This window comes from Mustela nivalis (genome assembly GCF_964662115.1).
Source record: "Mustela nivalis genome assembly, chromosome: 2".
NCBI classification, from domain to species: domain Eukaryota; kingdom Metazoa; phylum Chordata; class Mammalia; order Carnivora; family Mustelidae; genus Mustela; species Mustela nivalis.
In genome coordinates, this window is record NC_139021.1 from 8,997,261 (window position 1) to 9,012,432 (window position 15,172).

At 41.3% G+C, this 15,172-nt stretch overlaps 2 protein-coding genes across 45 annotated transcripts in view; one reads left to right on the top strand and one right to left on the bottom strand.

Moving 5' to 3' along the window:
• Window positions 1–1,702, bottom strand: part of PHF20L1 (PHD finger protein 20 like 1) — a 75,207-nt gene extending 73,505 nt beyond the window's left edge. For 16 of the 26 annotated variants that reach the window (XM_082719793.1, XM_082719790.1, XM_082719788.1 and 13 more), the window contains exon 1: window positions 1,357–1,702. The gene's annotated coding sequence lies outside the window, so the exon portion shown is untranslated. The remainder of the gene's footprint in view (window positions 1–1,356) is intronic. The other 10 variants (XM_082719784.1, XM_082719782.1, XM_082719796.1 and 7 more) reach the window with 6 other exon arrangements.
• Window positions 1,703–13,497: 11,795 nt separating this feature from the next.
• The window catches only part of TMEM71 (transmembrane protein 71), a gene marked incomplete at its 3' end in the record, with an annotated part of 31,066 nt that continues 29,391 nt past the window's right edge, over window positions 13,498–15,172 (top strand). For 7 of the 19 annotated variants that reach the window (XM_082721296.1, XM_082721288.1, XM_082721298.1 and 4 more), the window contains exon 1: window positions 13,498–13,811. Of the gene's footprint in view, window positions 13,881–15,172 lie in introns of all 19 variants that reach the window. The other 12 variants (XM_082721301.1, XM_082721285.1, XM_082721290.1 and 9 more) reach the window with 5 other exon arrangements.

The following is a 15,172-nucleotide window of genomic DNA, read 5'->3' on the forward strand; positions in this document are numbered from 1 at the left end:
TCCTTTTGGCCACACTGGACACCCAGAACACCTGAGGTAGCCTTTTTCACTCACTAGTACTTGAGCAATATGAAGCACTTTGAGACAGGCTAAATAAAAATATTAACAGGGAATCAGGAATGCAAACCTACTGTTACTGGGGGGAAAGAGAGATCCCTAAAACCTTTCTTAGAGATTTAGAATTACTAATACGACTATGCTTTCTCTCAGGTTAAAAAAGAAAATACACAACTACAGCATTTTTTAAATGGTTTGCTCACAATTCAAAAGGGACAAAATGTAGCAGGAAAAATAAAAACCAACTGTCTTTTCCTCTTGCAAAAAATCTAATAGGTAAGGGGCAAAAATAACACCAATACTTCCCATAATAATATGTAAAATCAAACCTAAATGCTCATGGGGGGCGGGGGAGACTATCCTCTGGCCATGTCAAGAACAAAGATTAGTTCATTAAAGTTAAGGGGAAGCTAGGCCAGAGATATGTGGTGTAAAAGAACAAAAGCATGGCTTTTTTTTTTTTTTTTTAAATTCTGGTCAGCGTATAACACATAAGGCAGTTACTTAAATATAGAAATCTATCCAGACTTTGGATAGTGTAGAAATCTATCCAAACTTTTCTACTGTTCTTCACGAGAAGAACTTAGAAAGAGGTGTTGACTAGTTACACTATTTTCTATAGTCAAACATCGAACCCATAAACGTGGAGTTAAGACATACAAACTCTCAGGGATACTTTGGGTTGAGGCACAATTTCCTTTTCCCTGGGTGGAGAGAGGAGGATGACTAGGGATTTGAAATAAAGAAAAGGCAAAGTAAGACTGTCTCTGGCGGCGGGGGGGCGGGGGGCGGGGGGACGGGAGGGGGAGACTTGAAGCAAAAAGAGAAAAAGGGACAGAGAGAACGCGGAGGAACAGAAACCGAAAAGAAGGCAAACAAGAATGGCAAACATTTATCAGGACGGTTAACGCTGCACGAGATGACAACTAGGAGGGAAAAGGAAAGGAGCAAGACACAACACCGAGAAAGTGAAGCAGCAAAGGTCAGAGAATGGCCGCGGGGCCACAGAAGGTAGGGGGTGGATGCGGGGCGGGAGGGGCTGGCAGAGACACAGGAAGGGCGCAGACCGGCCTGGCGGGGAGCGCGAGAAGCCTCCAGGTTTGACAGCCGTCCGGCCCTCGGCAGGGGGGAAGGAAGGGAGGAGGAGAGGGAGCGGCGGCGTCCAGACAATAGAGGCGGCGAGTTAAGGGGAGGGACGCGAGAGGGGAGCGGGCCGGAGAGATACCAGCGCGGGGGCGTCCCGGCGGCCAGACGGGATCCAGGCGGCCTCCAGGCCCCGCCACCGCCGCCGCCTCTTACCGACTCGGCCTCCTCTCCGCACAGCAGCCGGGCCGTCTGGGGCCGAGCCGGGACACGAGCAGGGCGGCCAGCCCGGGCCTCCGCCTCCGCCTCCGCCCAGGCAGCGGCCGGGGAGGAAGCAGGAGGGGAGCGAGCTGGGGCCGCAGAGCTGAGTCGCGCCCGAAGTCGCGCGGAAGGTAGCAGGTCCGAGCCCTCAAGCCCGCTCAGCGTCCGCAGCCATCGCCGCCTCCGCCGCTGCCGCCGCCGCCGCCGCCGCCGCCGCCGCCGCCGCCGCCACCACCGCCGGCCAGCCCTGACGCGACGCCGGTCCCAGCGACGTCAGCCGCCCGCGACGCGCCGGAAGCGGGCCTGGATGCATCACGTGACTCGCGAGGGTTGGGCCCAGGCTGCGCAGCCGATTGGAGAGCCGCCCTGGGAGGCGGGGCTTTGCAGCAGTTGGCTGACGGCTAGCGGGAGTGGTCGTGATTAGCAAAAGAGAGAAAGCGAGCACCAGGAGCCCATTAGTAGTTGTGAAGTGTTTGACCTTTGAGAGATGGGGACACAGCCCACTGGGAATTATTAGTGTCGATTTGATAGGAAACACGTTCCCAGAACAACTCAACCCCAGCCCCTTGAACAAACTTCGGTAAATGCACTGCACTCTTCCCATTCCACAAGAAGAATAGAGCGAATGGTTGTTGCCACAGTCAGCGAACAGCTATTGAGTGGACGCCGTGTGGAAGTTACTCGGTTGCTAGCGCATCACATGACAACCGCATTAGCACAATTGTATTGCTTTCTATTAGATGAGATACTTACAGTACAAAAGGCACATATTACTAAGATCTGTGTGTGTGTGTGTGTGTGTGTCTTGTGAAGCTAAGGAGCCTCTGGGTAAAGGGACGTGACTTCCCCAAGAATACCCAGCTAAGGATAGCAGAGCTACTTTTCTGGTATCTCTACCATGTACCAGACTCTGACTTAGGCACAGGAGAAAGTGTCCCCACAGGAGGGGAAACCAACAAGTGAACACATTCAAACCAATGTTGAGATGAAAGTCTTTTTTCTCTCTCTTTCCAATGTACCACTCTGGATCTCAAGCTTTCTAAATGCAACATTGCATACAAATAACACTTATATTTATCATGCTTTATAGTGTGGAGTTAAAATAGCAAAGTATCTCTCTTTAAGCTTTAATTATAGTGAGATTTGGTAATTTAAACAACTATATTCATATCCTTTTATTCCAGAGACATTCATTCAGCACTTACTATGTTACTAATAGCTACTGAGCTAGACTGAGCATGGCGATATATAGAAAAGATGTAAATAAGACAGTCTCTAGTGGACAATTGCCTTGTACTGGAGTTGCCCAGCATCTGAACCCTTTCCATGTTTGGAAAATTTACCATCATGGTTGTCATTAGTGTAGTATACCATATATTTCCAGGATCTCCTGGACATATGACAGGATTATACTTTCTGCCCGCCTTAGAATTATGTGTGGCCTTTTGATTTGCTTTGGGTAGTAAAATAAAATTTGAAATGAACTTTGTCATGGCCAGCTGGTAGTTTTAAAGCGCAATTCATCCAGTTTTCTGTCTCTGGCACAGTGATAAGCAATATTTGAGATGACAGCTGCTCTAGTCACCCAGATTCTAGACAGATCATGATGAGCCCAGAACTCGGTACTGATTTACAACTTATATGTAATATAAGGAGAAAAATAAATGTTCATTCTTTTAAGCTTTTGAGAGTTTGGAAGTTCTTTGTGATGCAGCATAACCAAATACAAACTGACGATACACCTTATGACTCTCGAAGGCAGAGTCAAACTCACACTAAATAAGATGAAAATGTCAGAAGCTCCCATTCCCTGTCTCTCTTCCAGCAAAAGTGCTCTTCTCAGCCTTGAAGACTGTATGAAAAGCTGCTGGTGATGTTGAAAATAAGGAAAATCTTCTCTAACAGCAGTGACAGTACCAGGGACCAAATTTCTGACTTTCAGCCTAGAGCTAACTACCTGAACCCTGGAAGAACCCAAGCTCACTCATAAGCCAGTGAGAAAAAAATTAATATCTGTTGTTAACATCAATGAAAATTTGAGATTGCTTTCAATTTAAAATGTATACATAAAGGATAACATGGATTCTATCTGCTCTACACCATTTGTTAAGAATTCACCAATCTACCCTGAAAATATATTTCTTCTATTTTAATTGGGACTTAATAAGGGACCCCGCCAATAATACAACTTGAAAGAAAAAAAAAATGAAATGAGATCTTATGTAAATGATTCCCAGCTTGTGAATTTTACAGGTATGTATTTTCAGTGGACTTAATACTATCCACTAAAGGACACTTTGGAAATGGGGAAGGGAACATTCTTAGTTGTCACATGATTGAGGTAGGGTACTGCTGCAATTTAGTGGGCACAGAAGAGGTCTTCTAGACATCCTAAGGCACACAGTGCAGTCCCATATCTTGAAGAACTGTCCCAGGTCATGCATGACTTTGAATGTCCCTCTAAACACTCATGTAGGTCAAAACCTTTTTCATAATTGTCTAAGCCTAGAACTCAGTTTTGGACCAACGCACAAAGTATTTTGCAAGGTTTTAATAAATACAACTTTTCAAGGAGTGAAGCAACCATGCAGTATGAGGGAAGATTGTTCTTTTTTTACAAACACATCCAAGAGTTTATCCCATTTTTTTTGTTATTTTATGTTAGTCACCATACAGTACATCATTAGATTTTTATGTAGTGTTCCACAATTCATTGTTTGTGTATTACTCCATCTTTAGATGAAGTAAATGAAATTACTGCCATTGACAAAGCTACTCATAGTATTTGAGGCACTGATACAATATACCTGTATCTCTCTGTATCTGTAGCTGTTACATTCAAGGTAAATCTAAATTTTGATGCAAGCATTTGATGACTTCATTATGTCTCTTTGTGAGTCATGGCTGAACACTTATGTATTGAAATACATGTTCTTTTTATTATAGATTATCTCCATAAAGTTTGTTTTTATGTTATTGTTATGTCATTATATTAATTTTTAAAATGTATGTAGCTTGATTATACCACCTATGAATTTAATTTTAGAAAAGTCCAGAGAATATTACATAATATTAACTCATGAAGGGGGCATTAAATTTGATAAAACTGAAGAAAACTCATATGCTCTATCTTTGCCTCTTTTGACCATATAGACGCAAAGTTCAGGACTGGGGCAGGGATATAAGAAGTAGAAAAGTCTAGAGATGACTTCCTAGCCATGCAGTGAAGCTAAGCATTGCTATGTCCCCTCCCCTGTCTCCCACCCAATGCACCCCTCATCCAGATGGTTAATGTTAGCCATCAGTCAGTTCATTGCCAAATATAGAAAGAAAGAACTTACAGCTGTGTTTGAGTGGAACCAAACAAGCAGTGAGCAAATTATCTTGAAACAACGGTCCCTAAGCAGAAATCACTGAACTAAATTCCTCCGACATTAAAAATATAAATATGGAACCATTCTATCTCCTGGAATATTTGACAATTCTATCTACTTATTTTAAGGGAGGAAAAAGTTACTACAAAATATCACATACTCTTTGTTACATATGACACACAAGAAAGCCATTTTGTCTGTGTATTTTTCTCGAATCTTATAATCAGCACCAAAGAAGAAAAGCAAACAATTCAAAAAAATTTGTTAATATACTAGTTGAATAAAGACCTGAACTGTTGGAATAGACACCTATGGCAACTCTCTATTCCAGGTGTTTAAAAATATTTGAAAATGGCACAAACCTCACTTCCTTCCCCTGCCTATGAACCTGCTTGTCTTGCCTGTCATTCTACCCCCTTTACAACTGACCAGAAGTGATAATTTTTCCAGAATTAATCTCTTGCTGTTGACCTCTCGCCCATGTACGAACAGAATGGAGAGATACAATCTCTCCCATATGTCCACAGAGTATCCTGGTCGCATCTCTAACACAATTTCCTTTGCAATGTATGGGTTTATATGTTGCTTTCTTAAAATGAGTCAACTCTAAAGACAATCAGATGGCATAAACAACTTTATTTATTTACTTTTACTGGAAGTTCATATGTTACTCAGAAAATATACGGCTTTCTGAGATTTTTAAGAATTTTTGACTTGGCGGTAGTGATTTTGAAATATCTGTCTGCTAGTAAAGGCCATACAATAGGGGGAAAAAATATGTTTCACTCAGCAAAAGCTTAAAAATGCAGCAAGAGATCTGAATGATAAAGAAGTCCTTTTTGTGCAGACTTTCCTGAAACAATAGAGTGACCAAGAGTTTGTCATCCAAACCTGGACACTTAGGAGAGTAAAAAAAAAAAAAAAAAAAAAGTTGCTATTATAATTATGGCAGAATAACGAGTGGATTCATGGGCAGTCCCAGACAAACTGAGACACACAATCATGCTCCCTAAAGTAAGAAGGAATAATAAAGAGAAATAGGGTAAAGTTTCCCTATCTGCAAAAGCATTGAATCTGGAATCAACTCTTTATTCCTTGGTAGATTTTCTCCTTTGCAATACCAGGACAGAGGAGAGTTATTTCTTTAACTCCCAGCTTCTATGTTGATTCTTTTTACCTCTTCCAATTTCTGTTGTTGTTTTTTTGACCCTCCCATTAACTAAGCAGTATTTTCAAGCACTGCTCCTCCAACCATTGCATTAGACCCACCTGGGCTCTTTGTTAAACTGCAAGTCCCTGTGCCCTAACCTATGTCTTAGATTTGGAGATTAGCAATCAGTACTTTAAAAGCCATCCTACATGATTCTTAAGGTACATGAAGTTTCAGAACTGTAATACGTTAGAATTCATTTGGTTGCACATGACGGAAAATATAATGCAAACAGATAGAGGCATAAAGGGAATTTCTGCTTGTGGAATCAAGAGGGGTTAAGTCTGCCTTCTGGGGCAGTTGGAGTCAGGGATCAAATTATAATATCTTTTTTACTCTGTTTTTATTTTACTCTGTTTCCTATGGGTTGGCTTGACTCTCAGAATCCACATCTAGACCCCCAACAGCTTCAGTCTTGTCATCACAACACCTTGATGAACAAAAAACAAGTCCTAGAAGTCATTCTTTCATTGACTTAAATTAAGTCAGGTGCCTGCCTGTGAACTAAGCATGATGGCCACAGAGGTGATTTGGACTGATGTGGTGTGGATCTGGTTTCTATCCCCAATAAGGCAAGTGGGAGTAGAGACCGGGCCAAACCACATAGACTGAGAGATGGGAATGAGTGGGTCCTTTGAAGCAAATTAGGATGCTGTTACTTGGAAGAAAGAGAGCAGAAGCTGGGCAACAAAGCAACTAATATTCACTGCAAATGGCATTTACTGACTGTAACTCCAAATTACAACTTACAGCCATGCAACAAAACTTAAGAACATTCTTCCTGGTTTGCAAAACTAAAAAGCAAGCCAAATGAAAGGCAAATCTAGTGAGATATTGACATAACATTCATGTTTCTGATTCCCTGGGTAGTTACTTTTAGAGGTGGTCTCAATACCAAAGAAACACATTGCTGGAGATTGTTACAACTAGGAGAGAGGGCGCTTGGCTGGCTCAGTGGGTTAATTGACCTACTATTGGTGTCAGTTCAGATCATGATCTCAGGGTCAGGATCTCAAGGTTCTGAAATCAAGACTTACTTAGGACTCCACAATCTGTTCAGTCTCCTTGAGATTCTTCCTCCTCCCTCTTTCTCTTGCTGTGTCCCCCCCCACCCCCTGCCTTTCAAATAGGCAAATAAAATCTTAAGAAAAAAAAAAAAAAACTTGGGGAGGAGAGGGTGAGCAATAGAACATAGCAAGTATATAGATGAATAGTAACCAAGCAGCAAACAGTTTTAACCTCTTTCTGATCATTATTTTCCTTGAGAATGGAGCTAATTCATTGGCATCCTCAGATAAGGCAGACAGCATGCATGCATTTTTTCGTCACTCATTGGCTTGTTTAATCACTCACAAACTTTGTTGAAATTCTCCCAAGTGCTAGACACTGGGCAATGGATGTTGAGAGAACAGGAAGAAAAATAGAACTAGAGATCCAACTCAAAGGCGACTTGCCATCGTGGGAAGATGGAAACAGAAACAACCAGGTATAATAGCAATATTAATATTCAATTAGATATTACTACATTTGAAATGAACATATATTCCTCTGTGTATTCTGACTCAGCAAATCAAGGAAGACTGCACAGAGGAAGTGGCATTTGAAAAATGCTTTGAGGATGAGAAGGTTTCGAACGAGAGTTCTAGGCAGGTCCTAAAATGATCATTGCCCTATCGTTCTTTATAGTTTTGATTCAAGCTTTGGCAGATAAAAAATATCATTCTACTTCCATCTCCTTCCCACAATCATTTATTGAACATCTGCAGTGTGCCAAGTACTGTGCTAGGCCCAAGGAGCATAGTGATAAATGAGCTTAATGTCTGATCTTGAGGCATTTAACAGGGCAGTCAAGTAGACCAACACACAAAAAGGTGCTTTGGGCATGACATAGATGCCAGCATGCACAAATGTGCAAGGTCAGAATATGCACTCTAACTGGTCATTTGCAATTGGTCTAGGCATCTGTCCTCTTGGTGGGGACCAGAACACAATACCAACATCTCCTCTTGACATTCCGATGAAAAGGTGCCCTTCTGGGGGAGGGAAGAGAAGGGAGTAGTGGCAGGGAATTTGCCTGCACAAACATTGCCACAGTTCACTGTTTTGCCTCAGTAAAAAAATATTGCAGAAACACAACTTTGTGGTCAGGTGTTGGATTACTTCCTCTTTTGTATTTTTGCAAAACATTCAACAGAGCCAGTTTCACCAGGATATGGTAAACACCATTTGATTTTCTTTCTTTTCTTTTAAACTCTGAAGATCATAGAAGACTTAAATTTAAAGGAAATAAATTCATTTACTTGTTTCTTGCAATTTTTTTTTAAATAGCAACTTAGGGGCCCCTGGGTCGCTCAGTTGGTTAAATGTCTGCCTTTGGCTCAGATCATGACCCCAGGGCCCAGACTCCCTGCTCAGTGGGGAGTCTACTTCTCCCCCTCCCCACTGCTCATGCTCTCTCTCTTGATATCTCTTTTTCTCTCAAATAAGTACATAAAATCTTTTAAAATTAATTAATTAAATAGCAACTTCAAATAATGAAAGGCTAGGGGTTTGGAATTGTAAATTAATCTTGACACTATTACCAGAATGTTTGGGAACTAGACACATCTCTGATTCTCCTTTCCTCACATAGAAATGGGATGAAATCTACTTCCCAAGGTTGTAATGATGATTAAACTCAATGGAACAAGTCTTACATATTTTGTCAAATTATAACTGATACACAAAAAATGTCAGGCGTTTCCTGATGTTTCTTTCTCATCGGTCACAGGGACAAACATTTTTAGTCATTGTAATTTCTGATGGTGGTCTCAGTTTCACTTGCTGTGATTCCATGAAAACACACATCCGAGGACTTACTTTGCATCAGCCCTGTATCTGCTGCTGGAGATTATAGAGATGAATAGAACACCATTTTTAAAAAAATTCTTTTCAGTGTACCAGAATTCATTGTTTATGTACCACACCCAGTGCTCCATGCAATATGTGCCCTCCATAATTCCCACCATCAGGTTTACCCAACCTCCCAGCCCCCACCCCTCCAAAACCCTCAGATTATTTTTCAGAGTCCATAATCTCTCATGGTTCTTCTCCCCCTCCAATCCCCCCAAATCCCTTCTCCTCTCCATCTCCCCACGTCCTCCATGTTATTCCTTATCCTCCACAAGTAAGTAAAACCATAAGATAATTGACTCTCTCTGCTTGACTTATTTCACTCCACATAATCTCTTCCAGTCCCGTCCATGTTGCTACCAAAGTTGGGTATTCATCCTTTCTGATGGAGGCATAATACTCCATAGTGTATATGGACCACATCTTCCTTATCCATTCATCCGACAAAGGGTGTCTTGGTTCTTTCCACAGTTTGGCGACCGTGGCCATTGCTGCTATGAGCATTGGGGTGCACATGGCCCCTCTTTTCACTACATCTGTATCTTTTTTTTAAGTTTTTATTTATTTTATTTGACAGAGATTACAAGTAGACAGAGAGAGAGAGGAGGAAGCAGGCTCCCTGCCGAGCAGAGAGCCCAATGCGGGGCTCAATCCCAGGACCCTGGGATCATGACCTGAGCTGAAGGCAGAGGCTTTAACCTACTGAGCCACCCAGGCACCCCTACATCTGTATCTTTTGTGTAAATACCCAGTAGTGCAATTGCAGGGTCATAGGGAAGCTTTATTTTTAATTTCTTTTTTTTTTAAGATTTCATTTATTTATTTGACAGAGATCACAAGTAGGCAGAGGGGCAGGCAGAGAGAGTGGAAGGGGAGCAGGCTCCCTGCCAAGCAGAGAGCCCGATTCAGGGCTCGATCCCAGGACCCTGGGATCATGACCTGAGCTGCAGGCAAAAGCTTTAACCCACTGAGCCACCCAGGCTCCTCTATTTTTAATTTCTTAAGGAATCTCCACACTGTTTCCCAAAGTGGCTGTACCAACTTGCATTCCCACAACAGTGCAGGAGGGCTCCCCTTTCTCCACATCCTCTCCAACACATGTTGTTTACAGTCTTGTTAATTTTGGCCATTCTAACTGGTGTAAGATGGTATCTCAACATGGTTTTGATTTGAATTTCCCTGATGGCTAGTGATGATGAACATTTTTTCATGTGTCTGTTAACCATTTGTATGTCTTCATTGGAGAAGTGTCTGTTCATGTCTTCTGCCCATTTTTTGACATGGTTATCTGTTTTTTGAATGTTGAGTTTGAGGAGTTCTTTATAGATCCTGGATATCAGCCTTTTGTCTGTACTGTCATTTGTAAATATCTTCTCCCATTCCATGGGTTGCCTCTTTGTTTTGTTGACTGTTTCCTTTGCTGTGAAGAAGCTTTTGATCTTGGTGAAGTCCCCAAAATTCATTTTTGCTTTTGTTTCCTTTGCCTCTGGAGATATACCTTGATAGAAGTTGCTGTGGCCAATGTCGAAGAGGTTACTGCCTATGTTCTCCTCTATGATTCTGATGGATTCCTGGCTCATGTTGAGTGAGGTCTTTTATCCATTTTGAGTTTATCTTTGTGTATGGTGTAAGAGAGCGATCAAGTTTCATCCTTCTACATTTAGCTGTCCAATTTTCCCAACAACATTTATTGAGGAGACTGTCTTTGCCACCAAGAATGCGAGCTCCTATTTAGGTTTTATGTTAGGGTTTTCACAAGCTAATTGGTCTCTTTCTATTTCCCTCCTTTCCTGACTTGCCATGTCTCAGTCTGTCTCTCTCCGTTTCAATCTCTTAAAAAAATTATTCCCACCGTCATTCAAATATGAGCCCTGAGCAAACAGTAAGGACATATCTAGAGCATTTTTAAGACAGGAGTTCTAGCTGCAAGAAATCTTACATAAATCCTAAAAAAAAAACCACACATTACTGAATTCATTTATGAGTTCTAACAGTTTTTTTTTCTTTTTAAGAATCTTTATGGTTTTCTATATATAAGATCATGTCATCTGCAAATGGATAATTTTACTTCTTCCTTTCTGATTTGAATACCTTTTATTTATTTGTCTTGCTAGCTGCTCTGGGTAGGACTTCCAAGTGAGAGCAGGCTTAAATTTACTGCTCACCATTTTCCCTTTCTGCACACATCTCCTCCATTAACAGTGGAGAATTGGGCCTTCTGTGGGACATCCTTTTAAAAACACTGATTTCTAGCGAGCAGAATAAAAGTACTAAAGTCAGTTGTACCTAGATGTTAATTCCGTTATTCATTGATTCTACAGATATTAATGGATAACCTATTATATGGCAGGCAGTATTTTTCATTCTGGGTCTACAGAAATGAAGAAAGGTATCCAAACTCTGCCTTCATAAAGCTTACAGTCTGGCTGAAGAATATTTTTATCAGTACAAAAAAATAAATGTTGAAGTATATGACATAGTATATATGAGAAGTACTAAGGAGAAGAATAAAGCAGGAGGAAGAATAAGTAGATTATGTGGAGGGCAATTTAGTAAGTGAGCAAAACAGTTGAGTCAGGAGCTAAGGGAGGTGAGGAGGAACACTCTGTGACTATCGGGGAATATTCTGGGCAGAGAAAAGGGTGAACACAGAGACCCTGGGGCAGACACAAGTCTGGCATTTAAGGAATAGCAAGGAAACAAGTGGGTCTGAGGAGAGAAGAGCCAAGAGGAAACTGTAGGGCTGGAATTCTGGCTCTGACCCTTCATAGTGCTGAGAGAATTATCTAAACTCCTGACCCTCTATCCTGCACATGGATAATATTTCCTAGGGCTGCATGAGGTTTAAACAAGATTGCACACAGCGTAGTATTTCATGCAGTGCCTGGTTCATAGGGAATGCTCGAACGTGTTTGAGGTGATCGCTATTGCTTACAGGCTAAAAATCCAAGATTAGAATTGTGGATTTACAAGCTCACCCTTTACTGGCTGTGTGACTTTAGGCAAAGAATTGAACTCTTTGTGCCTCAGTTTTCTCATCTGTAAAATGAAGATAATAACAGAACCTCCCACATGGAGTGGGTATGAGGATTCAATGTGCTAATATATGTAAAGGAAGTAGAACAGTGCCTGGTAAATAGTAAAGCTCCATAAAGTGAGCAATGATTATGATCATTAATGAGTTCCCAATGTGTTCCAGGTCAGTAAAAGAATAGTCCAAAAATTAAAGTCGTTTTGATGCCAGTCTTTCGGGAAAAGGGATTTGTGGTATTGGCTGGAGCTAGCATCATCTCAAGGCTCACCTGGAGAAAGAGCCACTCCTGAGCTCACTCGTGTGGCTGTTGGCTGGATTCCCAGCTATTGGACTGAGGGTTTCAGTCCTTCCCTGTCATTTGAGACAACCCCTCAGATTCTTGTTTGTGTGCTTCTCCAACACGGTCACTTGCTTCATCAAATTGCGTAAGCCTAGAAGTTAATAGAGAGGCCAACAAGACAGAAGCCATAGTCTTTTGCAACCTAATTGTGGGAGGGCAACCCATCACTTGTGTCTCATCTACACAGGAGAAGCAAGTTATTCACTTCAACCCACACTGAAGGGGAGGGGCTCACACAAGGCTCTTTGAGGGCCATCTTGGCAAACTGTCTACCACAGAGTAGATGCATTCTCCCCCAACACCTTCTGCAGCTCGGGGCATGTTCTACAGAAGATCCTGCCTTTGGCATAACCTCAGAGAAAAAGGGAACCTCAAGAAAGAATGAAATTAACTTTATTGCCAAGCTGACCAATTGGGGCTTCGGAAGAAAAACTGATTTCCAGAAAGCAAATAAGGAACATATCTTGGACATTTGAGCTGATGATTCACCTATTTCTCATTTCTTTTATCTCATTTCATTCCCCAAGGCATTCTGCAAAATGTGTATTATTACTCATAATTGAAGGAATTGCAGCTCAAAAAGATTAAGCCACAAATCCAAGGTTACACAGCTGGTAGGTGGACAGAGTGTGAATCTCAATCTGTGCAACTCCTAAACCCACATCCTTTCCATATCCAAAGCACCTTAGTGTTGCTAGAATATATATATATATATATATATATATATATATATATATATATCATTTACAATAGTAGAGATTTTTAGGAACCCACCGATAGCAGGAAATTCTTTGAGTTCAGCTAAAATATAAATATAAAATGTAAAATGCCACCCATAGAGGTTCCTATAAATCTCAACATTTGGTGAATCAACGTACTTCCACTACAGACATTTTCACAAAATTCAGTTCCTGGTATTGAATAGTATGCTGAATTTAATAGCACCAGTGTGCTATCACCAATAAGCTTAATTGATTTGGACAGAGCACAGCTATGCGCTACTATACTGGAAAGGGTCAGAGGATGACAAGCAAGAAGTGTTGCTTCTCTGGCAGTTCTTATATTCTCACAGCGAGGATGATGAGGTAGCTCAGAAAAGCATCCCTCGAGTGACCGGGGTACATCCAGCTGGCCTGATTTGTGGGCTACACATCCCCTGTTGCCGGTCCAGGGAACTATTTTGAGTCTTCACCATACTCCTGGGTGTGAATGCCACTGATGAGAGCCCAACAGGAAGTGTGACCTCATCCTGCCTCTCAGTCTCTGGTTACGCAGGCTGCTTTTGAAAGAAAACAAGAGCAGTTATAAAGCTGACTTTCTCAAGAACTACATGCCCCTTTATTCTAGGAAGCAGCCAAAAGAACAAGAGGCCACTGAAGACAAAACTTTCTGCAAATGCCTGCGCACATCACACGGTGATGTGCGCAGGCATCTGTTAGAAGGAGAGAATGCTCTTCGTTACAGGACTTCTGTGCACCTGTTGACACCCTAACGTGATTTTCAGCTGAAGAACTGCGAAGTCCTGGATTTTTTCACCGTCGACCCAAGGAAACTTTGCACGTCAGTAATTTTTCTATTTATCACGAAGAAGAAGAAGAAGAAAGTGGGAACCCCCTTTGGAAGGAACATGTACGGACAGATTATTTTGCAGAATGGATGTGTTACTTTGATAGAACTGGTAGACAGAATCTGTTTCTTGAAAAGATTTAGAGCTGTTACTGAAGGCTTTTTTAGTGTTACTAATACTCGATTAACTGTTAGTATACTGCCTGTAGCTTGATATAAGTATTTGTAAGAGATAGCAGTAAAAACCTTGCTTTCTGCCACAGGACTTGTTGGTTTAAAATTAAATGTAATACTTGGAAAAAGCTAACGTGGTATAATTTGGGCTGCACCTTTAAGATGGTATAGATCAAAAATCAAAAGGATGGTGGCAAACTATTATATTACGGTGCAAGCAATATTATTTTATATTCCAAATAAAAATCTATAAATGTATGCTTTGATTTAGAGATCTTCCAATGAATGCCAGAGAGTTCTCCTGACTTCTCTAACGGTCTCTATACCTAGGATCTCTGTTTTTGAAAAGGTGTTGCATCTAGTTTATTGAAAGAATCTGTTTGGAGCTGTAGAATTATCCTGGCTTGATTTAATGTATGACAGCCACAAAAACAATCCATTACCAGTTACCACATTTTAAAAACGTGGAAAGAGGTGGTAAATTAGGAAAGAATTTAGTCCTACCTTGCAAGGCTATTAGGATAGTGATGTGTAGAAAGCGTCATAGTGTACAGCAGATAGATCTATGAGATGAGTGGGATATGATCAAAGTCTACATAATTTACACACTTAGATGTATTTTAAATTTGTAATTGAGAAAGTAAATTTATATATTCCTGAGAGTTGCATTTTGAAATCTGCCTGGTGGTAGGCTATTTTAAGTGCACTCTTGTGCTGCTTGAGAATGTCCAGGCTGACAGCGTCTATGAAAGACCGCCAGCCCTTGCTATGACTACCTGTCAGTGGTCCGAGGCGTTGCGCAAAAGACCAACACCAATCTCCAAGCATTGCTTGAAACTCGATAATGACGGCGATGTGCATTGGGTGACAAAACTACAAATATACTTATTTAGAGGGCTCTACAAAACCCAACCTTCTTTTCTGATTTCTTAATCAAATAATTCACTGGCATTATTTATTTTGAGGACAGATCAACTGCATAAATCTTGCTTTCTCAAATAAAATGCTGTTCTTATTTACAGAACAAGATTATTTTGGATGCCCTCAGACAGACAATGGGAAATAGTACAGAACCATAGATGCAGACATAATCTCAGTGGTCACTGGTTCCAGTCTCCTCCTTCAGTCCAAAATCTCGTGTCATTCGGTAAACAAGACTGACTGGTGCAATTAGTAGATGC